The following is a 26,671-nucleotide window of genomic DNA, read 5'->3' on the forward strand; positions in this document are numbered from 1 at the left end:
AAAGAACATATTTTAAAAGTCCACAGTCTTATGAAAATGAACCATTAAGTTGGAAAACTTTTATTCTCTGTCTTGTAGCAGTAATAGATGTCCATCAGTAGTGAATGCAACAGCAACTCCTTTAAATGCATGATGTATTGGGTACATATTCATTTTCTTGTATAAATAATGGTTTGTAATCTTTAGGCGAAATTCTGCCCACATTTATTCGTGTGCAGTGGATTTCCATGAGCGTAAGGGAGGTCAGAATTAATCCACTTGTTTTTTTAAGGAAGCATTAGGCCATATCCTTTAGGGTACAGAGTACTCTTTACTTGTGTTGAAGTCATTGGAGCCATTGTTTTGTTGTCCTTCAATTCTACAGTTTTTCCTAAGAGTTTCAGTTTATATGAGACATCTTTTACAGTGCAGCTGAAGCAGATGAATGAACTATAAACTGTATTCACCGGCCTTGGTTAAGAGATTATACAAAAGTGTATTTGTCTATGTAGACCGCAGGTGACTTCTTGGACCCATCCTTAAAAAAATCTGTACTCACTAGGTAAAGTTCAAATTAACTCTTTTGAGGTATTTTTAACCAAAGAAATCAACATAAGGTAACACAGTGAAACTCAAACCTTCTCCCCAGGCTTGGCTGCTCCTAAACTTCCTGACCTAGGGCTATCTGGCTTTACCATAACTTGGATCGTCTTTTATCCCCGCAGAGAGCCATTTCTACTTCCCTAATAACCAGGTTGGCTAGGGGAAAAACTCTTAATCCTTTCCCATTCATCACCTGCTACCTGGATGCCTATTCATATTTGTGTTGTCATAGTGCCTAGGTACCGTAGTCATAGACCAAGACCCCATTGTACTAGGCACTGATGTGGAGTTACAGACAAATTGTCATCTTGTTACAGTATCATTATAATGACCATAATGCATATGAGGAAAATGTTTATTGAACATCAGCTGTTGTTTAGCCTCTGGGATCTTGAATTTGAAAAATATGGCATTTTAAACTTGAATTTAAAAAAATCACCTTTTGGCTTTAAAGGTGCCTGAAATAAGTTTAAAAAAAAAACATTTTCCACAATAATATGAGACTGTTCTATATATTCGATTATGTTAACTGACTTGTATATATGATCACTGTAATACAGGTGGCAATATTTATCAATTCTTATCTTTTATGTTGGTTAGCTGCTTTTCTGATCCCCAGACTCTCAGGATCATCTTTTAGGCCAGGGTTTTGCTCTAGGATCTACTAACACAGACCCCCCCGGTACCCAAGTGGAGACCAGTGGGATTATACATTATTTATACGGAGTGAGTTATTTCTCCCTCTCTCTCTCTCTCTCTCATATATTTGTGTGCACACCCATCAGATTAATTCAATTTAGAAGGTTTGTCTGTTACCACAATACTTGTCCATATGCTGCATAGCATGGGAGAAGCACAGCACTTCACTTGAATCAAGATATAAATGGGGAAATCCTTGCCCCATTGAAGTTAGTGGAAAAAACTCTGATTTCACTGAGGCCAAGATTTCACACCAAAATATTAATGTTTTAACTTATGAGTAAGAATCATTTATATTCTTTTTACTGTTAATTATTTGTCCCAGAACGAAACTAAACTATCGTTGTGGAGCATCTGAAGATAAATAGGACTAATACATAAATGTTAAACGACCTTATTTAATGAGCCACAAATACATGATAAATCAAGACAATTGAATTGATCACCTAGAGATTATTGACTCTTCTCTTTTGCTGTTGTCACTTGTTTTCTCGAGTTCATTCTTATTTCCTTTTCTAGTCTCACTCCCCTTTGTAGTCGTCATGGGAATACAATTATTGCAGCTCCATTCCCTTTTATTCTTTGCCGTGCTTTTTTCATACTTACCATGTTTCTCATGCCACAAACACTAGCCCGTGCAGAAGAAGAATACCTAGAAGAAGAAAAGAGTGGTGATCGTCGCAGTGATTTGGCAGTTGGGTTTGTGTTCTGCCTTAAAGTAGTAAGGAGAACTTCTGAGTGGAGACAGATGTGAATCAGCAAGTACAATAAATCAGTGAAGATGATTTTGGAAAGTAACCCATTTTCAATTTAGGGTTCCAATAATAAAATAAAGTGGTGTTTCCTAGAGTATATAGTCTCATTTTACCTGTGTGCTATCTACAGTCCTGATATGCAGCAGCTTTTGCAAGGTATAACTTCCAATAAAAGATTTTATTTAAGGACAGCAAATCCCTTTTACATGTTGAACTATCATTTCCAAAACTATTATGGTGGAGGGCATGATCTTTGTGAATGTCATTACAATGCAAAGTTGGACATGACATTTGAGCCTTGATGGGGTAATAAGCGCAAGTAACGTATTTTCAACCCTATCCAGAAGTCACCCAACTCCTCCAATACATTTAAACTTTTATCCTTTAATTTTTACTTTCAGTTTTTCCCTAATTTCATATCAGAGTATAAACCAATGAGAAACTATTCATGTTCATGTTTTGCCCAGATGTCTTCTGTTACTCTTAAGCGCAAGACAAAGCTGTTCTGCAAAAATCATGGTTGACATGAGTGGTATTCCAGCCAGCTACTAGGGTACACCATCAGAAACCTTCAACTAAGTCAGAGTAACAACAATAATAAATTAAACAGATAGAAACTTCTCAAAAACTCTCTTGAATCTTAGTAAGCACAAAAGGCTCTTGATCTATAAAATTGCTTTTAACATAAGAACAGATTGATTTGTGCCTTTCTTCAGGCTTGCTTTGATGCGGTAACTGTCAATACAAAAGTAAAATTCTGATGTCATGCCATATTAGATTCTCCTCTACGTATTACAGAGAATTAAGCAAGAAAACATATTGATGTAACAGGACATTTGCATTATTATGGAAACATAAAGCAATACAAAAACTCATAATTGCTGTAAAAATTAGCTCTTCTGAGTGTATATGAGCATTTTCCCCAGTACTGAGAACAATTACCTTTAAAAAACACACACAAATGTGGCATGATAACCTTAACTTATTTTCCTATAATGAGCAAAATTGCAGCATTCTGTCCACTGATGATGAACAATATTGCTGGTAGAAATAATTTGTACTTGCATTCAGCTAACACATTAAACAAGCTGTCTGGGTATTTTTTATTTGCATCATATTTTCACATTTTGTCTTTTATTCTGTGATATACTGTCCTCCTCCCATCTTCTATCTCTAGGTACATGCCACCATTTACCAGCTCAGAAAGAGAAGCAAATGAAAAGTGGGTCCCTGAGTAGTCATAGAACTGTAAACTGCTTCAAGTGCAAAAATTGGAGCACTGGGAAAACAGAGGAAGGAACAAGAGCTGGGAAAACCAGGAAGGAACAAGTACCCTGGGTCATGCTCTTGTCTTGGTCTCCTTTGAGGCTTGTGAGAGGAATGCTCCTGGGCCGGTTTTCTTATGAGTAGGACTGCAGGTTTGTCATGGTGGGGAAAAAAGTCACAGATAGACAAATGGGGAAAATCTATTTTTCTGTGACTCAACCTGCAGTTGCAGCTCCCAGGGCTCATGTTTGTTGGGCCTGGGCCGCCCCACTCTGGGTCGCAGTGCAGCTCAAGTTTGACCTGCCCAGCCCTCCATCATGACAGAGCAGAGGACCAAACTTGCACAGTGTTGCAATCCTGCACTACGGTCGCAGTGCCCAGAGCCGTGCTGTAGGCCCAGCCCTGAGGGACAGCAAAGTCACAGGAGCAACTCCCGCAGGCAGGACACAAGAGGTGCCCTTGCAGGATGACAGCAAGATGGGCTCACTCCCCAGCTCCCTGAATCTCTCCTCTGCACCAGGCCAGGATTAGGGTTGCAGTGCTGAGGGCAGAGGCTGCTGCTATGTATGGTTGCTGTCCACCTGGTGAGATGAGAGCATTTTTTTTTTAAAAAACGAGGGAGCAATTGCGGTCAATTTAGTAACCCATGATTTTATTACATTTACTGTGTCTCCTCTGATTTTTGATAAAAGAAAAATTACTGTGACAAATCTACTTATAAAAACACCTGTAGTGTGACAAAGGGGAAATTGTCATAAGTGGCCTTGAAGAAGTGGTATGGGTTTATGTAGCACGCCTATCGTGCTGTTTCTGGATATTTTCTATAAGAGCAGAGATCTCCCCGCCCCTCCATGTTCTTCTCCAAAGTTTGCCTTCCCCACAGTGCAATGTAGTCTGCTGTTTGTGAGACAGTTTCCCCTTCCACTCCAGAGGTGGCTGCATTCATGTGACTGTATGTATAGTTTGTATAAATTCCTTCAGGATTAATTTAATGTAACTAAATCTATGCTTTTCTACGACTGGAATTCTTAAGAGCTAAAGCGGGGTGTTTGGGTTAGACAAGCAACTCCAAATTATGTAGAGTGTCAGAGACCCCATTTTTAATTTAAGGATGACAAGTAACTATCAGCCATTGACCTTGCGATAAATAGCATCTTAAGTACCCTAGCTTCTGCTCAAAGAGGTGATTATTCCACACCCACGTTCGCTGTTACTCCTGCCATCGTCCTCAACTATCACCATCCAGGTGTTCCAAAAGTTTTAGATATGCTCTTCTGTGCCATAGAAATCTGTGACTGTCTTCTTAGTCCAGTGATTTACATGGGCAGAACAGCAATAACTTAAATTATACATTTTCCTTTTCCTTCCTGTGTTACATTTTAGGAGCATAATATTAAACAACTGCAGTAAAATTTAGTTGTATTTTTCTGTTAGACGACTTGACATTTATAAGAAAACCGACATTTCCATTCTTTAGCAGACATCCTGCACATTTTATATGATCCGCAAAGAAACACTTGTGAAAGAACTTGATTGTGTGATGCTTTCATGCCAAACAGTCAACTGACAAATAAAATAACACAGACTTCAAGGAATGTATCCTCTGACATTATCTAAGTGGTTAATGTGTATAATTATGTGAAAATAGATTGGAACTTTAATCATAAATGTAATAGTGCTTATGTTCTCAGTTAGCAGTAATGATTTAGATAGGCTGTACTGTACAAAAAGAGAAATCTCAGCCAATTTGGTCAAAGTATAGGTCTTGCAAAAGAAGAGTTGTGTAAAGAGAAGTTTAGTAAATCTTTCATGAGTGTTGTCATCTTGTTTTTGTTAATCCACTGGATCTCTCTCTCCCTTCTCCCTACTCACTTAAAGCAAAATTCTCATCACCACCATTCCACAACACATCCATTAACTTCAGTGGGAACTTTGCAAGACTACGGCAAGCAGGATTTACCCTCAAATCATAAATGCTGTAGGCTCCAGTACCAAAAGTTAGAATGGGCCAGATAAAACATGAGCTGCTACTATATCTAGAATCACACACAGTAATATATAGCCAGCACCTTAAGTACATTTCATATTAACATACGAGTTTCATGATAACTTCCATTGTTGTATGCACTTTTGTTATAGCTGTGTTGGTCCCAGGATATTTGGAAGACAGGATGAGGGCTGTGGAGGAGGAATACTTGAGAGTCCCACTTCATTCTTGCTTTCTTTGTTTTCAACTGCTGCTTTATTTTTTTCTCTTTCCTCAGAGGGGAGTTGGTAAGAATGCAAAGATGATTACTGTTCTCTTTCCACCATTTCTTCTTGCTGCTGCTTTGAGTAATTTTTCTTTCAGGGTGGTGGAGTGGAAGGAATGGATGGAATGGGGCCTCAGTGGATTCATGTCAGATATTTTTGGTGTTTGCTTAGTTCTATTGTACAAACATCTTTGTGCAACCTTGCCAATATATCTTAGTCCACGTTTGAGATATATACATATTCTTCCAGTCCTGGGTATCCTTTCCCTGATGACTGCTGCTGCTGTAGCAAATTTTGAGGTGGTTCTGTGATTACAGATGAATCCCTGAGGAGAAATTATACTAAGACCTTCAAAATTACCTTTCCTTTTATACCTAGGGTCTAATCCTGGTATACAGGATGGAATAAAAATGCTGGTATAATATTTGTGCTGTCTGGCACCCAATAGTGATTTCATCTCAAAAGAGTGTTTCTACTTTACTTTTATAAAATCCTACAGCTTATTCCTTATATTAGACCCAAGAAATAATCACTCATTATTTTGGAACACAGTGGGGAGAGGCATAGTAGCTTAGCCAAGATCATGAACAGGATGCTGTTGTGTAGCATGAATTTCAGGTCTGGCTTCCTAAAAAGAGGCATTCACTTCCTGACTCTGGTTTTTCCCTTTCCTCTGGCAGTATTTTCCAAGTATCACTTGCAATGTTAGAATTCTTCAGCAGACGCTTGAAGCTATGTTTACTAGTACAAGAAAGTTGGCATCTATGCCGTCATGAATCTTCAGTTTGTTGATGGTTCAACAATTTATTCACAGAATGCGCAGGGAGCATTTGAATAACACTGTGGAATTTGAATGCAATGTAGAATATATGAATAGCCATATGATTTTTTTTTGGAATTCCTAACTAATATAATACCAGAAGACCCAATGCATAACATGAGCCAAATTCATAACTGGTGTTTGCAAATAGATTGGGAGAGTTCCACTGACTGAAATTTGTTACAGCTGTTTACCACAGTGGTGAATTTTAACCCAATGTTTTTTAAAATACATCCATTCCTTCATGAGCCCGAGAATTCTGGATAGCATCCACTTTTCACTCTGAATTTATTTTAAGTGTGATTCCATGGTAGTCATTGTCATTCTAAAAATGAATCGATCATTTTGGTGAATATTGTCTGTCTTACAGACAAATTATATAGCTGTTACACACACAGGTGGTTTGTGTTATAGTACTAAGAGAAAGTGCTTGGGTAGGTGAATGTGGGAGCCTTTTTTACCTCCCATAAGTAGAAGGGGGAAGAGCACTTAACTGGTTTTCTTCACTCTTTAATGCTGTTATTTCTCTGTCTTTTCCGCCAGTCTTGCATCTCTTGTTGCCAATTTTGCAACTACATCTTGCTGTTGGGAATCTTTTGATGTTTTCTTAGTGGTACAGTTTATGTTCTTACTCATTATTTCCCCCTGATATTCCTTTTTTGTTCTCCTTTTATCTTGCAGTATTCTTTTTATTCTTTCTCCCCCACAACACAGTCCCATTTGGCTCATAATTTACTTCTCTTTCCTATAACACCATTTTTATCACTCTGAAAGCATGTTTTTCAAATGTTTTTTTTAAAAAACACCGAGAACTAGAAAATCATGGGTTTTTTTCTTTAAATTACTATTTGTCTAGATCTTGTTTCTTGTTTGGGTTGATGGGGGAGGGAGGAGATTAAAGATATTTGAAATACATTATCCTTACAGAATGGTCCAAAAGAATTGAAAAGAATCATAGAAATGTAGGTCTGGAAGGGACCTTGATAGGTCATCTAGTCCAGTTCCCTGCACTGTGGCAGAACGAAGTATTATCTAGATACCCTGATACCCTGGTGTTTGTCTAACCAGTTCTTAAAAAAACTGCAGTGATTGAGACTTCACAACTTCCCTAGAAAATTTGTTCCAGTTCTTAACTACCCTTACAGTTACGAAGCTTTTCCTAATAGCTAATGTCAATCTCCTTACTGCAGTATAAGCCCATTACTTCTTGTCCTGTCCTCAGTGATTAAGTAGAACAATTTATCCTCCTCCTCTTTATAACAAACTTTTATGTACTAGAAAACTATTACGTCCTCCCTTAGTCTTCTCTTCTCCAAGCTAAACAAACTTTCCTCACAGGTCACGTTTTGTAGACCTTTTATCATTTTTGTTGCTCTTCTCTGGACTCTCTCCTGTTTGTCCACATCTTTCCTGAAATGCAGTGCCCAGAAGTAGACACAGTATTCCAGTTGGTTAGCAGAGTGGAAGAACGACGTCTTGTCTCTTGCTTACAACACTTCAGGTAATATATCCTAGAATGATGCTTGCAAGTTTTTTGTTGTTTTTCTTTCCCAGTACTCTTTCCTAGGCAGTCATTTCCCTTTTTTTTTTTTCAATTTGTGCAATTGATTGTTCCTTTCTAAGTGTAGTACTTTGCATTTCTTCAGTTTGTCAAGATAATTTTGAATTCTAATCCTGTCATCCAAAGCCCTTGCAACCCCTCCTAGCTTTGTATTGTCCACACACTCTGAGCGTACTTTCTATGACTTAACCCAAATATGCCCTTTCAGTTCAATTATGAACCATTGATAACTACTCTCAGAGTACAGTTTTCCAGCCAGTTTTGCATCCACATTATGGTAGGTTAATCTAGACTATATTTCTCTCATTTGTTAATGAGAAGTTCATGTGAAAGAGTATTATTTATTTGGCATATGCAGTCCAGTCAAGCAAAGCCACAGTGTTCTTATCAACAATGTTCAAGGCACAAAGACCCCCAGGAAGTCAAGTTATTTTGTAGTCCTCAACAATGTGTGTCATGGTCTCTAAAATGCCATTGAAATTCCACTGCAGCATAAATTCTGTGTCCAGTATGAAACCGGTCCAGAAGGCTCCATTGCCTTCGCAGTAAATCAAACCTGGGTTGATGTTGAGTGGGGTCCAAGACAAGATCGTTAGTTGCCATCTTCTCTGCTGACCATGAAGCTCGCCCTGCATCCTCTACTGTAAATCTCTCACCCAGTAAACTTATCCGCAATGGGAGATGTGAGGGCAGATGACCATGCTGTGGATTAAACAATTATTTAATTATCAATAAATGTGGCATATCACACACTTTCTTCACAAGCTTTGCTGTGCTTTCCTTTCTGTGAACACTGGGTGGAGCAATATTTCAGAGACAGTATCAAAACTCTTACTAAGGTGAAGATATGACCTCATCTGCTTCATCCCCATCCACAGGCTCGTTAACCTGTTAAAGGAGGATATTAGGTTGTTTTTTTACATGTTATTGATAAACCCATGTTGACTGTTACTTATTACCTTGTTTTCTTCTGTATGCTTACAAATTGATTATTTTATTTGCTCCGTTATCTTTCTGGCTACCAAAGTTAAGCTGATGGGTCTCTGCTGACTTGAAGATATCTACGTTCTCTAAAAGAAAAGGAGTACTTGTGGCACCTTAGAGACTAACCAATTTATTTGAGCATAAGCTTTCGTGAGCTACAGCTCACTTCATCAGATGCAGTGAGCTGTAGCTCACGAAAGCTTATGCTCAAATAAATTGGTTAGTCTCTAAGGTGCCACAAGTACTCCTTTTCTTTTTGCGAATACAGACTAACATGGCTGTTACTCTGAAACCTGTCATTACGTTCTCTAAGTAATTCTTAACTTTTTTTTTCATATTTTAGCATCAGATCTCCATTTACACTGATATGCACTATGTTAGTTGTCCAATCACTGCAAACTTTTTTGGTGAAAACTGAAACAAAAAAGGGTATTTAACACTTTAGCTATTGCTGCATTTTCTGTTGTTATCTTTCCCTCTTTATTTAGTAAAGGGTCTACTCTATCCCTGATCTTCCTCTTGCTTCTCATGTAGTTGTAAAATTGCTTTATTGTTATTCTCTATATCCTTAGCTAATTTAACCTCATTTTGTGCCTTGGCCTTTCTACTTTTGCCCCTACATACTTGTGTTGTTTTGGTTTTTTTTCCTTTTGTGGTGGTTGTTTAACATTCTTCCTTTGTAATGTGATCTAGTTTCCACTTCTTCTATGACTCTTTTGTGTTTCAGGTCATTGAAGATCTCCTGGTTAAGTCAGGTGGCCCCTTATCTTTCCTATGGATTCATGTAGTTTGCTCTTGTGCCTTCAGTAATGTCTCATTAAAATACTGCCAAGTCGCCTGAACTTTTTTTCCCTTAGACTTGCGTCTCATGGGATCTCACCTACCAATTCTCTTAATTTGCTAAACTCAGACTTCAAGTCCATATTCTTTATTCCACTGTTGTCCCTCTTACTAATCCTTAGAATCATGAACTCTTACTGTTTCATGATCACTTTCAGTGAACTTTCTGTTACAGTTAAAATACTAAAATATTGCACTAAAACCTACAGAAAGGATATCATTCTTTGTTGAATTCTGTAGATTGTAGTGTAATAGCTAGAAAATCCTTTTAAGTTTATATAGAACCCGATTGGTTTTATCTTATTACATTTTATAGGACTATCCTATAAAGGTTAGTTTCCCCCTTAGTCCTTTTCCACTTCTTTGGCTACAATTCTCTACTCTGTTTTTAACCCTGGTTCTCAAAATATTTTTTTAAAAAATCCACCTCATACAAAATGCACATTAAAAATTGACCATCCCTTTTGTGCAAACTTTATCTAACAGCTTCAAAACAAAACTAGACACGTTGCCCTTTGTGATGTGAGAACTCTGTCTCTCCCTCTCACACCGAGCTAAAGCAATCATGTGAAGAGCTTATTTTCCTACTTTGCTAGGAAGTAAATCTCCATTGAACAGTTATTTGCGGCTTTAATAGTAATATATTTTTTTCCTCTGCAAACATTAGGGCAGGAAGGAAAGGCTCACTGTCTGCCAAGAAAATAAATAAGGGAAAACAAAGGCCTTGCAGCAGGTGTCCATTTCAAACTGAAAAAGGAGCAGGAGGAGGGAGGGATTATTGTCTTCGCTGAATTGTACTGTGATTTAATTAAGGACAGTGCTTTCTTTTTAAAATATTTTTAAGCATTAGGGTTAGACTGATAGTCTGTTCCCTGATTGTTTTTGTTTTGTTTTATAAGACTTAACGCTTTCTAGGCTGTAGAGTTGTTTTAGTTCTAACAGGGGCTTTGGAGCTCCCTAAACAGTTTTTTACCAGCATTATACAGCATTATGTTTTCTCGGTACTGGCTGCCAAGTATGTTTTCCATTTGACTCTCAAGGTCATTTGTGCTGAACTGAGCCAACCAGCTGTTCCTTTTTATTTAACCAATGAGAGAACCTGCTGCACTATTTATCTCTTCCTCATGGGAGCAAATGCCAACATGGTTATGTTCTCAAAACATACTGTTTGACACCAGATAGAAATGTCTTTCCCAACCAACAGTGATAGCATCTCTGTGGAAGCAAAGAGTGTAACTAAGTGAAGCATTAGGTTGATTAGCCACTGCATTGGTTTGGGAATTTCTTTTATTCACATGTCTCTAGTTAAGAGTCCATATTGGATGAATGTATACACCCAGAATTAGGGAAATCCCTCAGCCCACTATCTTCTTGTGATGCTTTGTGTGAAAATGGTGGTTTATAAACTATAATTGGAATATAATGTTGTTGTTAGTGAGCATAAATCTGAATAAATCTAATTGGAATTCCATAACGTTTCCTTTGCACAGGTGATTTGCAGTACTTTCCTTAATGTATTTAATGACTTTTCTATGGCACTCATCACCATGCTGTCTGAGTACAGAATCTCTTCAAATATTGAATATGCCACACACAAATAGAAAATCACGTGTCTTGAAATTATAGTCATTGATCATGGGAAGAATCATTGACTTGGCACGTTGCTCCTCACTAAACCTGAACAGCACAACTGTAAGACCAAATCTTCCAGTCCTTCTCATTGTGTGTGTACGTACCTGGGCAAAACTCCCCTGAAGTAAGGACTATAGAATTTGACTTAGAGACTAAAGGCAACATTTCTTTTCTGTCAGTCTTTTTTTCAGTGCCAGACACTCACATCTGCTCTACTTCTTTCTTGTAGTATTCTGTCAGTTGTTTCTCTAACCGTCAGATTGTAAGAAATTAATATAATGTTCTGCTTTACTCTTGGTAAATTTAATTACTCTCTGACTAGTGCCAATATTTCTGCATAAGCACAAAAACCATGTTCTGATACTTGAGGCCATGTGTTGGAAAGCCACTCAACATGTTCTTGAATTGAATTGACTGATTATTGCAGGACCAAACCAAAATGCTATTAAATAAACCGAGAAGAGCATATATATTGATCTCCATTGAGGATTTAACATGGCAGGATACAGTACTCCTTCAAAAAAAGAAAAGGAGGACTTGTCGCACCTTAGAGACTAACCAATTTATTTGAGCATAAGCTTTCGTGAACTTCAGCTCACTTCATCAGATGCATCACGAAAGCTTATGCTCAAATAAATTGGTTAGTCTCTAAGGTGCGACAAGTCCTCCTTTTCTTTTTGCGAATACAGACTAACACGGCTGTTACTCTGAAACCAGTACTCCTTCAGAAGATGCTTCTATGAAGACCAAAGGCTTAAAGTTACAGAAAGCACTAAGCCATTCTGAAACCCCTGCATTGTTGTCTGTCGCTCCTTTACCCTATGTCAGAGGAGGCATTCTGATCTTTCTAATTTCCTTAGCCAGCAGCAGGAGGGAAAACCTTTTAACAAGAATTTACAAAATACAAAGAAAGTTTAGATTTCATTACTGGAGAAAGTTTAGATTTCAGAAGTGTGGAAGTGACAACATGACACTGTTGCTCAGATTAGGTCTCCGGTACAGTGCCCTGAGTTACCATAGCACATTAAGGTGAGTTTTATACAACAAAAAGCAATTCTCATGCTCCTTCTTATGCACCTTGACATTTTAATTTTGAACTTAAGGTATTTTTGCCAAACATATTGATTGACTCTCATCAGAGAGAGAGCAATTTTCTGTCTTACAGTTTGGAGCCTCTTGAATTGTTCCACATTCTGGCCTTCTTCAATGAAGTCCCTAGTGCAGAGTGCATTGTGTTCTAGGGTCCATGCCAAAGAAATCTGATTGTAGGATCACAGCCTTTACTTCAGTGGGAATTGAAGGTGCCCAACATCTTTTACATGGAATTTCCTTTTCTCCCTGAATGTTTCTAAAATTATTTGATCCGTTATTAACATTCATTTTATGGGGACATGTAACCAAAAAAGTGACATTTTCTTCATTTTGTCTATATATGGGGCAAGGGTGATTCACATTTAATCTCCACTTGCAGATGTTATTACTAATGCTAATTAATTCCATTTGCAAAGACTATTTAAGATTAGTGCATACCTTTAAAAATTTACAGCTGATTAAAGTGAATATAATCTCTAAATTTGTATACATAGATGTTATAATTTGAATATAGTAGATAAAATGTTTTAAGCAATTTGCTAAATTTATATTTGCCTATACTAATTAAGCACCATTTCATTTTATTTGCATTTGCAAACAGGCTATATTCTCATTACTCAAGTTGGTGCTCCATAAGTTGAGGTAAAAACCATGTCATTTTTGGCATGGGACCAGAATATTGAATTTAATGAACTGTATTCCACTTTAGGCTCATTTTCTGATAAATTAAAATAACTAATAACATTTTTATTAGTGTGAATCCACTCATTGATGTAAGGGAGTGAGATGTTAGAATGGGTAACTTTAACTGTTATCCAGAAATATTTCTATTTTACTCTTCTTACGAACTTAAATATTTATGCAGTAAATGGAATCTAGCATGCTTAAAAATACACTGTTAAAGGCAATCATAAGTATTCGATAAAGAAAGCAGAAATGTTTCTTTGTAGGATAAGCAGGCTTTCAAAATCAGAGCAAGACATATATCTGAAAAAGGGATTAAATCTGCAGAGATGCTTTAGTTTTGGTTGCATTGTTTGCAAGAAAATATTTTTTTTTAAATCTGTACCGATCTGCAGAAGAAATTCATCACCTGTACATTATAGTGATTTTTTCAATTAATAGTTTATATAGTAAACTTCAATAGCATAAAATGACATTTGTAACAAGTTTAGAAATTACATTAAGTGTGGTTTAGCTTTCCAACTCAGACTACTGAATTAGTACAAGTTATCTTTTAATTTTTGACTCTGGTTTGTCAAACTGGTTGTCAAATTGTATTTAAAACCATCTGCTGCTGTTTCACTTTTAATTTTTTCTCTCAGTAAGTCAAGAAATTGTGTAGTCTGTAAAGCACTGATCAACAAAACTTCCAAAATATTTTGTTACACGTGGGTGGATTTCTACCAACTGAGAGCACGTTTTAAATGTGAACAGAAGAAATCCTTTTGTCTTGACTTGGGACAATTTGCTTTAAAAAATGATGAGTTAGATATCATTGGGTTGTTTATTATCGCCGTTGTCATGAGACTGACCAGTAAATTTTGTCTGGGGAATTTTTATAGTAGCTTTTCAAAGGTGATGTAAGTTAATTTGAATAGGGAGGTGGTGGAATCTCCATCCTTAGAGGTTTTTAAGGCCCGGCTTGACAAAGCCCTGGCTGGGATGATTTAGTAAATTGGTGTTGGTCCTGCTTTGAGCAGGGGGTTGGACTAGGTGACCTCCTGAGGTTTCTTCCAACCCTAATCTTCTTTGATTCTGTAAATGAATATATAAAACTGAACATGGCCCCATAACATGAGGTAGAATCTTTTGAGACAGTTGTCAGGGGCAACATTTGATTTGGAAATAGGAAGCAGTAGGAACATTAACCACACTTAATACCAATGTAGCATTTTTTATCTAGTGATAGAATTCTGCTTTACAGTGGTGGGTATCATTATCCCCGTTTTACTGGTGAGGAAACGGAGGCCAGAAAAGTGAAAAGCCAGATTTACAATGATGAGGTGCGAAACATGCAGATACATGCCTAGTTGGGTTTACAAAAGAACCTATGTGAGTTAAGCACCTAATTCCCATTGAGTCAATGGAGCTAGGTGCCTCGTATGTTTAGGTGCTTTGGTAAGGCACTAGGCATCTATCTGTAATTTTAGGCACCTAAATGCCTTTGGAACTCTGTGTCCAAGAGACTTTCACAAATTTACACAGCAAGTTAGTGACCTCAGGAATAGAAACCCTCCTGCTACCGCCAGCCTTTCTGTGACCTCGTCTGAACCCCAATCTGACTCTCAGTCCTGTGTCCTGGGTCCTCTGGACCCACACTGCTTCATTGTTTAAAAATGTCTGTATTATAAACTTAACGTATCATGTCAGGAGGAGGATAACTTTAAAAAAAGTCACTTTGTTGATTTAGAGTAACAGATAAAGAATGTCTTAAAGTGTGGTTGATATATTTTCTCACATCAAAAATGCATTAAGTCAATGTTAGTGGTGAAATTTATATCAATAGGCTTCACAGGGAGAGCATAATTAGTTTGAATTTCACCTGCATACTTTTTATACATTTTAAAAGTACTTATAAAAATGCCAAGCAAAGGCTTCTGAATAAATTATTTTGTGTCTAACATTAGATTGCTAGGCCTGTAGGGGAATGTCTACCCTGCAATTAATAAAACAGTGGCACCGAGTCTTAGAGCCTGGGTCAGATGACTGGGGCTGCAGGGCTATAAAATTGCACTGTAGATATTCGGGCTTGGGCCGGAGCTTGGGCTCTGGGACCCCATGATGGGAGAGGGTCCCAGAGCACAGGCTGAACCCCGAGCCCAGACATCTATGCAGCAATTTTATAATCCCGTAGCCCAAGTTAGCTGACCCAGGCCAGTCGTGCCTGTGCAACCAGTCTTTTATCATAGTGTGGCTGTCCTCTAAGTGTGACACAAGCATCATCTCAATGAAAACAGATTTCAGTGGAGGCTGGCAAAAGCTCCTAACCTTTTACGTGCTGAAGTTGATCTAATAGTCCCAGGTCTAATTTCTTAACATGCCTTGATCTGTTCATGAATATTGGGACTTTTTCACGTTTCCACATGCTCTTCGAATTTTCATCTTCTTATTTTAGATCTGTCCAATGATCTAATGTGGTTTGCTGGGCTTAAAAACAGAACCAAGTATTCATTTATTCTTTCCAAATCTACATGCAGTAACACAGTGTTGTTGTGGTTCCAGACTGTTCTCAGATGATCCACTCCAAATATTTTGCTACAGATATACTTCATCAAATGGAACTACAGAAACTGGGAGCCAAACTTTTTTTTCCTCCATCTCTCTGAAGGCATTAAATGTGTATTAAACCGATATTGCAGTAGCAGTGTTTTGTACCATAGTTGGCACATAGTGTGCTTATTTGTTACGCAAATGGTTCTCCTGGTAACCACTTTAAATAGAGAAAAGAACATTAAACAATTCCTTCTCTTTAAAAAAAAATGCTTTTTCAATGTGTTCATTTTTAATGTTAACAAAATTCTGTTTTGTTTTAACATCCCCTCTCCAGAAAGTGGTTTTCTGTTTCGTAGCGCTGAAACTGGGCTCAAACTATGTAAACGGTATCAACTGAATCCTATTGCCTACCACCCACCATCACTCCTTTTGCAAGGCTGAGTTCTTTGGTGTGCCAGCATTTAATAGATCAGCAAAGAGTAAGTGTGGGAGTTTCAAAAGTGCTCAGTGTTGGCTTCACTCTGCTCCTATTTAAATAATTGAGAGTTTTAAACTTGAATGTTTTTTTTCAAATCCCCCTCCTTCTACTCTCCTTACCCCAGTCATCAAGGATTAAACCTGGGATTCAAGTGCAATTCATTTACGTCTGAGGAACAGTGGTGGTCTGATGTGGGGAAGCCTGTACTGCCATAGCTCATGCTATGCTGTTACTGTAGATGGGTAACCTCAGTTTCAGCTATGTCCCTCTCCCTCTTTTCCCCTTGCTCTCCCTTACAATTTGTGCTCTGTCCCTCCTCTTAACCTTTACAAAATGAAGCCCTTCTCTCCTCCCTAGCCCACCGCTAACCCACCAGCCCCAATTAAAACATTGCAATCCAACCCCATGTGATTACATTTTGCAACTTACTGCTGATGGCTTTCTGTATGACTGAGACTTCCTCCTTGGTCCACAGCAGTTCTCTCTGCAACATTCCATCCTGCACACCTTAATGTACCCCACCTCATGTTTGCTGGTTTCTGTTTTACATACTGGGATTAGAACTGGTAGCAGGGGAAGTGTGCCCTATCAGGGACACTGGGAGAGAGTGAAAGAAGGGTTGTGACATTCAACAAATGGTGTGAGGTGTGAATTACAGCTTTTTATAATAATATTTGTAGGCATGCAAAGGAAAGTTCTTTCTTTTCAATTTCTTTTTACAACCCTCCAAATTAAACTGCAGAGCATGGTAGATGGAACAGTCTTAAACATAAAAACCTATCCTTAGTGGCTGAATTTAGCCAGCTTACAGCTCCTCAGTAAGCCACTAATCTTTTAAAGGTTTCCCTCTTGTGTTCCAGAATCTAAGTTTTCATCTAAAAAATGTCTAGTCCTAAAAGTTGTGACAATTACCTTCAAAATGTGAATCTAATGTAATCTGTATAGTTCTTTAGGCAGCCTGAAATGTAGCTCTGTCAGAGGTGTGAGCTGTCCCTATTCATCTTAGTGAGGTATCATCTTTTGAATTCTAACAACAATTATTTGAAGGTCAACAGCGTTAACTATCTCACTGGTAATCAAAGTGTAAGAAAGAAGAGTGGCAATCACAGTGTGTAGATTTGAATAATCTACTGAGAGTGGTGTCTCAAATGGAGCTTGGCTTGTGGGCATAATTTGAAGACTAGACTTCTCCCCCCGTTCATTCCCTCCCCTTGATGGAAAACCAGGTGTCCAACACATTCCATATTCCACTGCAGATCCTCAGCTGTGGGGTATTTTTTTTACCTTTTAACAATCTGCTAATTTGAGAGAGACATTTATGTCAGGAATTGCTGTAATTTGCTCTCCCTGCCATGAAATGGGCAAAAGGAAACAGTTTGTGATAGAGGAGGTCTGTTCTCAATTCCAGTATCTGCTTCCAGTATTGTCCAACAGCCAGACTCAAGGTCCAGTGAGAACCAAGGTCTGAAGCGCAGGACTGGGGGCAATGTTGGAAGGGAAGATCTGGTAAAATCTTTTTCCCAGGCATCTTTGACATGCTTTAGGGAAGGAGCTAAGTAGAAAACCTATCCTCCGAGAACACTGCAAGTTGTGGAGCTTTTAGCTATAGCTTCCTTTTTCCTCTTTACAGGCTGGGAAAGAAGTTATGAGACTTTTTCACATATCCGTTGTTAGTACAAGGAACTGCCCCAAAGAGGGACCTAGCTGAGAGTCCGGTGGACAGTTCAAGAATCCCCATGTCTAATCAGAAGTGGATTGGAGAAGAGGGCTGGGTTTGTATTCTTCCCTGGAGAAATAGTCTTGGACCTCAGACTTGAAGCTAAGTGCCTGAGATTTGCCGCTTAGTTCCTGGGATTCTTCAGTCTTCTCTTCTTTCATCTCCCACTTTATTTTTCCTTGCTTCTTCCCTCTCTGCTTTGGGGCTAGCTAGAAAGGAAGAATGAAGCAGAGGCCTAACACTCCATGTTTCCTCTTTGAGACTTGTACACCAAGTTTTTGGGAGGGTGGGTGTGATGAGCTGACATTTTAAACCTGGGTAAAATGAGGTTGTAAATGGAGACAGAACCAGAACTATCGCAGTACAGTGACAACAGATGCCCATTGTAGGAACCCAGATCAGAAATGATTAGAATAACTACAAGAACCAAGTTTATGACAAAATAAAATGAGTACGCTTTTCAGTCTTTTTTTTTAATCAAACAGTCTTGCTGATGTACATTATTTTTTGTTAATATCTGTAGGGCCTGAAATGTACAGTTTGTGTTAAAGTTCCACAAGGCACAGTTAGAAAGTAGACTTGCTTTTAAATAAATGGGGAAATACTAATTCAGCTAACTGTGTTTATTCTCATTGGGGTCATTAGAAGTAGTTCACTTATATAGTGTAGTGTAGAAACCCTGGAGCTACTGAAATGAAAATCTTAAAAAGTCTAGTTTAATGTTTGCTAGGAAAACTCAGGGCTGCTGTAAGGCCAGAGAGAGGGGGATGTATACAGATGTTTCATTGAGACAAGTTCATCATAATTTCTCTAAAGGTACCTATCATTATATGCATTCCGCACACTCAGATCAATTGTCTTTCAACTCCTTCCTTAATCTGGTATCTTGCAAGCTCTTGGGTTTGAGGGCAAGAGAATGTTTATACGCTACATTAGCACCAAATTTCAGTTTCTTTCTTTGCTTGGCAACAATTCAGTAGATTCTCCTTGAGTCTGTTTATGAGCTGACAGTTTCATAGGTATGTGTGGGTTTTGGAAGTTAGTGTCACAACTTGTACGTATATTTTGGTAGCTATAATATTACAATAATTCCAGTTTTGTTAGGTTTCTGAATTTGTTAATTAGATTCCTTTGTGTGTTGGTGTTAGTGAGAATGCAAGAAAAGGAATTGAGCAATTTAAACTGTTTCCTTAAGTGCAACTGAAATATTCTTTCAAGGATTACCATAGTCAGAACGTACTGCTTTAGGGATTGCCTGGTGCCTCTGTGTGTAAGATATCATAGACTGAGTCATCAAGATACAGAAGGAGAGTTAAAAAGTGCAAGGTTGTTGGTTTGTTTTTAAATGTATGTGGTGGTTATGCTACCTCAAATATAAGGTGTACATTACATTGTTAAAGATGTCACTCAAGCTTTTGAAGTTTCTCTTTGGCTCTTAGTAGAATAGAAGGTCCGATGAGCCTATAATTTCCACTATCTGATGCTTGTGAATATGGCGTGGGATCTCTTCAAGGAAACAACACCTCATCTGTTAAGACTTGAAGAATTTCCTTTGGTAGAGCGTAGATTCAGGGCTTAGTGTAGGGACTGCAACTAAATAAACCCCCATTACAATTTCAACTTTTTGTAAACCAGAAGCAGAAAAATGTTTTTGCTTTCTCTAGATAACATGGTGATCTGGTGTTTCAGAATTATGCACTATTGTGAATCTGGGGAGTACTAGAATCTTTCTAAATTAGAAGACACATACTGTAGGTTTCAGTGGAAAGATTTACTAGACAATATTCCCATATACAACCATGAGTCAGTAAAATAATAGGCGTCACTCATATTTTGTTAAATCTACTGACAGTCATGGAGGAACTTGCACCGGAGGTTAATAGCAGGCTCCTTGACTATACCATAAATGAAACCAGCTAGCGTCAGAGGTAGCAAAGGAGAGCAGAAAGCTGTGGCTCTTCTAAATTTTACCCATCATTAACTCTAATCTGGTTCACCCAATTTTATTACCAAAAAAAAAAAATCCTACTTTTATTTGTCAGAAAAGGAGGATGGTAGAATCTGCAAGGGATTGAAAGATGTTGAGGCTGTCAAGCAGAAGAAAGGGACAGAGAAAAAATGGAAGCTAGCAAAAGAGGGGAGAAGGGAAAACTAGAAAAAAGTGTGGGGGGAAAGCTGAGGAGTTGGACACAGAGCACTGGCAAATAAGTATATTTAAGAACTTGGCATGTGCTAGCCAGAATAGAATACAATTGAAATATTTGTTTCCGAGGCCTCATAGGGCAAGCTCTTAAAAAAAGGTCCAAGGGTGCTGGAACAATTTTTACAGTGGGAGTGCTGAGAGCCACTGCACCAAACTGTAAACCCTGTAAATCACTTCAAGCCAGGGGGTGCAGCAGCACCCCTAGTTCCAGGACCTGTGAAAAGGTCTGCAACATATGATTTTCCATCTTCACTCCTTCACTCCACATGACACACGGGTACTTCCTGATGTTTCTTGGGAGTCTGACCCGGCACCCTGAGATGTCCATCCAGTTTCCTGGGAGAAAAATGACACTAGACTATTGGGACATTGTTGATGGGCTTAAGGCACCAGATATAACTAGGAGGGTTTTCAGTATAAGGATACTTGTGTTCTACAGCAAAGTGTTATATTTGTTTTCTAGGGAAAGGACTACTGTCTCACCCCTCCTCTCTCTTTCCAGGCTTTCTCTGAATTACACGGGAAATTTCTCTTTCGGACAAATTCACATCCCTTTCACAAATGCCATACATCTACCGTCCCCATTACCAAAGTCCTTATGCTTTTCTGTTTCTGAGGGGAAGCATGTTTGTGCTGTCAACTGCCACAGACATGCCTGAGTTTATTTTAGTCAAAATGTTAATCTCGCAATGCTCATGGGAGCCTTGAAAGCTGGAATTATCTGCCTCATCAGAGCCAGCTGTGCTGATACCACTTGCTTGTTCACTTGGTTGTGTAAAATAAGCCTTGCACAATTTACTACTTGGGAAATGTTCAAGTCTGTACAACTAGACAACATGCTTCTCTCCAAATTCTACCCTCATACCTCTACCTGGCCTCATTGTGGACTTCTGTCTGCTGAGTAATCCATGCTGATAAATAACCGTACCATGGAACTTGCTCAGAAGAGGCATGTTACATGGCCCTTCTGAGACAACTATATGATAATCCTCACTGAAATAGTACATTGAACAGAGAGGCCCTTGGAGCATAGTGTAGGGCAATTACTATGACTTCCTGAGAGCCTACAAGTAAATCACTGTGTCCCAATTTACTGCTGCTAAATCCTAAACTGTGAAGACTTTTGAATTTGCCCTTCAATTATGGACAGCTACCAAGAATAAAGGGTAATGGCATAATGTTTCCATTCAAGAAATGCAAACATTAAAGTTCTTGATATGTGGAGTCTGATGATTAAAATCACTCATAAGGCACCAGCTGGAAAGAATGTTATGCACAGCAGCACTTATTGTAGGAAAACATAAATAAACAAGATAAATGGTCAGAGGGAAAAAAATCTTCATGGGGGGATTGCAATTGGAGTTGAGTTCTTATTCAAGTGGATACCTTTTGTTTCAATATGGAACACAAGTCTAAATTAGCATATACAAATAGAAATGATGCCATGCCTGATAAATGTGCTGTTCCCAATGCACTATGTATGCAAAATGCTTTCTACAATCTACACAAGCTTACTACTTAAATAAATTAATAGCTTTTGGAAAAATACATAACTAAGTAGTTGTACATATTAATTAGGTACATGTTAAGGATAAATTGCTTCAGTATATTTTGTTAATCCTAAAGGGCACAATATGCTGCTGATCTCCAAATGCTGTTGTTTTCAATGATTCAGTGTCAATGGCACCTTACCTTGTGTAAACAGCTATGACATCACTGTCAGGGTTCTTTCGGCCTTTTCTTATATTGCAGATTTTCAGCTCCTTGTCCTTTGGAGGCAGCATGGTCTAGTGGTTAGAGCTCTGGTCTCAGATTCAGAAGATCAACATTCTGTTCCTGATGCTGCCACTGACATGCTGTATGACCATGGAAAGATCACTTAGCCTCTCGATGCCTCAGTTTTTCCACCTGCATAGTAGGGAAAATATCTTTTGGAAAATGCTTTGGGAGACAAGTGCTAAGTATCATTGTTGTTTATTACTAGGAAACTGAGTTGTTGGGGGTTTTTTTGTAAATATGTACAACAGTCATTTGCATTATTTTAAAAACATGTACAACATATCTAGTGAATGAGAGAGCTTCAATGTCAACATTTTAAAAATAACTATTTTTGAGAAATCGTTATTTAGAATGCAGTAAGCATTATATATCAGATAATCAATGTGTTGATATCTCTGATATAATCTTAAATTGATCTATATTACCTTCAAAAGTAATAGGGATTAATTCTCAGCTAACGTACATTGATGTAGCTTAATTACGTTAGGTTTTCATTTTATGTAGCACCAGAATTAACCCAAGAAACATTTGTATGTATGTACTAGTGTTAGGGATTTGCGCTTGGGTAGCGTGTGACATGGGTGATGATAGATGGGAGTAGTTCACATTCAGGTTGGAGGAAGACAGAAATGTACAGTGGCAAAAGTGGTGTGTTATTCATAGGATTGGCAGAATTTGATTTTTTTAAAAAAAATAATTTTAACATGTTGGTTTATTTTTCTGTTTTTATCTATTTAAAGTTTCATAGCTGCACGAATTTATTTTTTGGGGGGGTTGTCAGATGGTAATTACAGGAGACGTTGAGATTCAAAAAGTTAGTTTTATAACTGTGAAAACACCAATTGTCAACATGTCAAAATATACACAGTAAATATCTTTAAATCAAATTTCAGTAAGATCTCAAGCAGCGTTTCTCTTTCTTTGCCCATCTATATTTTTGAATGATTATTGATGGAAAATTTTTTTATTGGTTTATATGTATGGTGAAATATATTTTGTGTGTGTGTGTGGTGAAATCTGTCCATCAACATTTACCAATTAAAAATATAACCCTTCCAAACCTCATTATGCATATTAATTAATATAGCTACATCTGTATAAAGACATATCTGAACAGATCAGAACCTGCTGCTGAAAGCATATTGAGAAAGGGACAATGGTTTTAACGGTCCAGATATTGAAATATCAGGATTGATCATGCTTTGCACTCCACGGGTAGGAGACTGCCGGAGATGGAACTATTCCATATGCTGAAGGTGAAGCACTTTTTGGGGGGTATTCTACAGGTTTTGTATTCTTTTCAATTATCTCTTGTGTATTCTAATAATGTGGGAGGAAACTGGTTAGGTATTACCTATGAAAAGCTGGAAAGTCATTATTGACAGAAATACTGCTAACTTGTTGAGACTCCACGAAATTTATGTAATCCATGGAAGACATAGAAGTAGTCATTGACCCCAAAGACTCTAGGAACCAAGCAGCATGAGACAAGCTAGCTCTCCAGTTCACACCAAGATTGCCTGCCTGCCATTACTTTGTAGCAGTTTATTAAATGGTTTTCCCCTATGTAAGCAAGTTTTCTGGTAGCAAAAGAAACTTCCGTGGTGTATATGTAATGCAGTTTCTAGTCTTCAATATGAGTACCATACTGCCATTCCGCACAAGTTCTATGTCACTACTTCACCGTATCTAAGCCGCACACGTGTGTGGGTGGGTGGAGAGAGTTACAATGCAAGTGAGTTGCATTTTCTGCCTTTGTCCCTCTGCTGGTTTGCAAAAGGTTTATGGTAGCCTGGGACAGAACCCTAATGCTGCTTGTTTTGCCTTCGCATGTTATGCTTGGATTACCTTTTACTGCACCACAAGCTATTATCTTGGTTAATGCATCTGAAAATACAATCAACATGCTGTCTTGACAATAAACTGTCTCATGAGCCTTCTCATGTAAGTATTCACACACTGTTCTGAGTGTCGTATGTATCTTCATACTCTCATTTTCTTAGCCAGCTGCCATAAGATACTATTCTGTAACCAACTACAGCCTCTGAAATGTCAGACGTAATGAAAAAGGGAAAATAACAAAGAGTTTGTCAGCCAGTCGGTCCCACACTCAGTCTTTTCTGGATGATTGGCTCATTTTCGATTACACTGCTGTTACTCTTCTACTGCCTCTGCTTCTGGGCTGAGGCATAGGGTTTTCTTGCTACCATATGTCAAGGCAACAGTGATGAATGCCAATGAAGTACCCATCCTAGCCCTAGGCAGGTATATTTCGGTGATTTCATCAAGCTTCAAGGATACCATCTTGGAACTTTCCAGGTGTTGGATGAGTCGAAGTAGCCATTCAGACATTTTCTGGTGGTAGCATGCAGGAGATAATTATTTCCAGTCATGCCCATCTCTCCTCACAGCATCTCAAGTTGTTTTTACCACTGCGTAGCCTGTATGTTGTGGGTATGTTACAAATCGATCACAGTGGCTGGTGAGCACTAGGAGCAGAATTAAAAATCATTCATGAAAGGAACAAAGTTTGAATCCTGTAAATCCCCCGGGCTGGATTCTATTACTCTCATCCACCTTAAGCACTACCTTACTTCTTGATTTGCCCTGTTGATTACAAGAAGGAAGGAAGAAAATTTAAGGGGATTAAGGGCATCAGAAGCTGTATAATCAAAAGACATAGCTTTAACTTTGGAATATTTTAAAACTGTTTACTACTAATGTTACTGCCTGCTGGATACTGTGCTGCAGAGATGTACACATATATCACTGAAAATCAGTCCTGTGCAGTCAGTACTAATGCAACCAAGGTGGAGCCAAACATTATGTATATTTTTTTCTTGATTTGTTAGGAAACATATTGATTGATCAGGGATAATTCATGGTAAAATGCTTCAGGGACCATGCCATGCACAGCATGAAGGAAAATAGTGAGGACAAAGTCCTCCTTGTTTAATTTCTCTCCCTTGCACATGTGCCACTTTTCTTGTAATGATTTCTCCTTTTTCAAAGTGATTCAGATCCGAGAACATTAGCTATGTTATGGAAGCGGGGACTGTAACAAACACTGTGCTGAGCCAGCAGATTGCTAAATTTGAAGAGATGTGCTGGAGGATGCATAGCAGGAATTATCGTACTAAGTGTCTCCTATTGACATATTAGAAATGGCAATGTCTGAAAAACACTTTGGGCTTGTTTTACACATCCTGTGTGTGTCTTGCTGTGCACAATACCAGAGGCCTGATAAGAAATAATTTACTAATTAGTGCTGCAGGTATCTGATCAAGACTCGAATTTCACTTTAATTGCTAAAAGTATCTGTTCTTTATGCAAAAAGTAGGGCTTTGAGAACAAACTTTACCATATTATGTTCCCATTTAAAGTCTAATTCTGATATTTAAAACAAAGTCTGAAATAATGTGTGCACGCCTAATGTATGTGAGTTTCAACAATGTCTACGCACAGCCCTTTTCCATATCGAAGGAAGACAAAAAGTTTATATTTTCCTAATTATTTTGTGTATGATACTTTAAACCAAGTGGAAAAGGTATCTCCAGAGTTGCACACTGCCCTTCTATAGCCTGGCACAGGTACTAAATATGACAAAGGTGAAAACCGAAATATGAAAATACTGCATTTGGCTGGTTACTTGGAGAAGATAAAAGACAAAATAATACATTAGTTAACCATACATAGTCTAATATCGCCATGTTTTGTGGTTGTTTTCAAGTTTGTTCGCCTAAAGACCACGCTCTACATTTATACCAAATCATTCGTCTTGAAGAAATAAATCTGGACATCATCAGCATAGCAATGCTAAAATTTTTGGCTCTGAATAATGTCTCCCCTGTGGGAGGATATGAATGGCAAGCAAATTAGGATCAAATGTGCAGCTTTATGTGAGGCACTATGGAGGAGTTAGATGCTATTCCTAAAGCATAGGACAGTAAAGTCTTTTAAAATAGAAGTTAGACCATAAGAGATGTGAACATATTTATATAAAATAAAATAGACATGTTAACTTGTTTCAGAGTAACAGTCGTGTTAGTCTGTATTTGCAAAAAGAAAAGGAGTACTTGTTGCACCTTAGAGACTATCCAATTTATTTGAGCATAAGCTTTCGTGAGCTACAGCTTCATCTGATGAAGTGAGCTGTAACTCACGAAAGCTTATGCTCAAATAAATTGGTTAGTCTCCAAGGTGCCACAAGTACTCCTTTTCTTTATGTTAACTTGTGTTTCTGTTTAGTGTCTAATTTAAGTAATAACTCAAGAAAAAGCAGAGCTGAGAATGAATTCCTTTCCTAACATACTTCACGCATGCCTAAGAACTGTAACACATACAGTTACAAACTGTAACTGTAACACATACAAAACAACACACTTAATTGCGAGAGACTGCCAATATGCAGAAACAATGGGCTTGATTGACCCTTGCTGATATAGAGGCTTAAGGCTCTGTCTCTCTCTGCTTACCCTTCCCATCCCGGTACAGTCAATTCCACCTGCAGAAAAGGTGTTTAATGTCACAAATCTCTGTGAAGTAGGGAAGGTCATTTTACTAATGGGGAATTGAGGCACAGAGAGACTGTAAGTCTTGCCCAAAGTAATACAGAAAGTCCACAGCAAAGCAGGGAATTGAATCCAGTTCTTCCAAGTCCTAGGCTAGCTCCCTAACCACAGAACTGCTTTCAACTACCTGAGAGGTGGTTCCAGAATGGATGGTTCTAGACTATTCTCAGTGGTAGAAGAGGACAGGACAAGGAGTAATGGTCTCAAGTTGCAGTGGGAAAGG

At 38.2% G+C, this 26,671-nt stretch overlaps 1 protein-coding gene across 4 annotated transcripts in view; it reads left to right on the plus strand.

Moving 5' to 3' along the window:
• Positions 1-26,671, plus strand: part of CCSER1 (coiled-coil serine rich protein 1) — a 1,061,474-nt gene that overhangs the window by 679,469 nt on the left and 355,334 nt on the right. The window lies entirely within an intron of this gene.

The sequence above is a fragment of the Lepidochelys kempii genome, chromosome 4 (assembly GCF_965140285.1).
Source record: "Lepidochelys kempii isolate rLepKem1 chromosome 4, rLepKem1.hap1, whole genome shotgun sequence".
In the NCBI taxonomy this organism is placed as follows: domain Eukaryota; kingdom Metazoa; phylum Chordata; order Testudines; family Cheloniidae; genus Lepidochelys; species Lepidochelys kempii.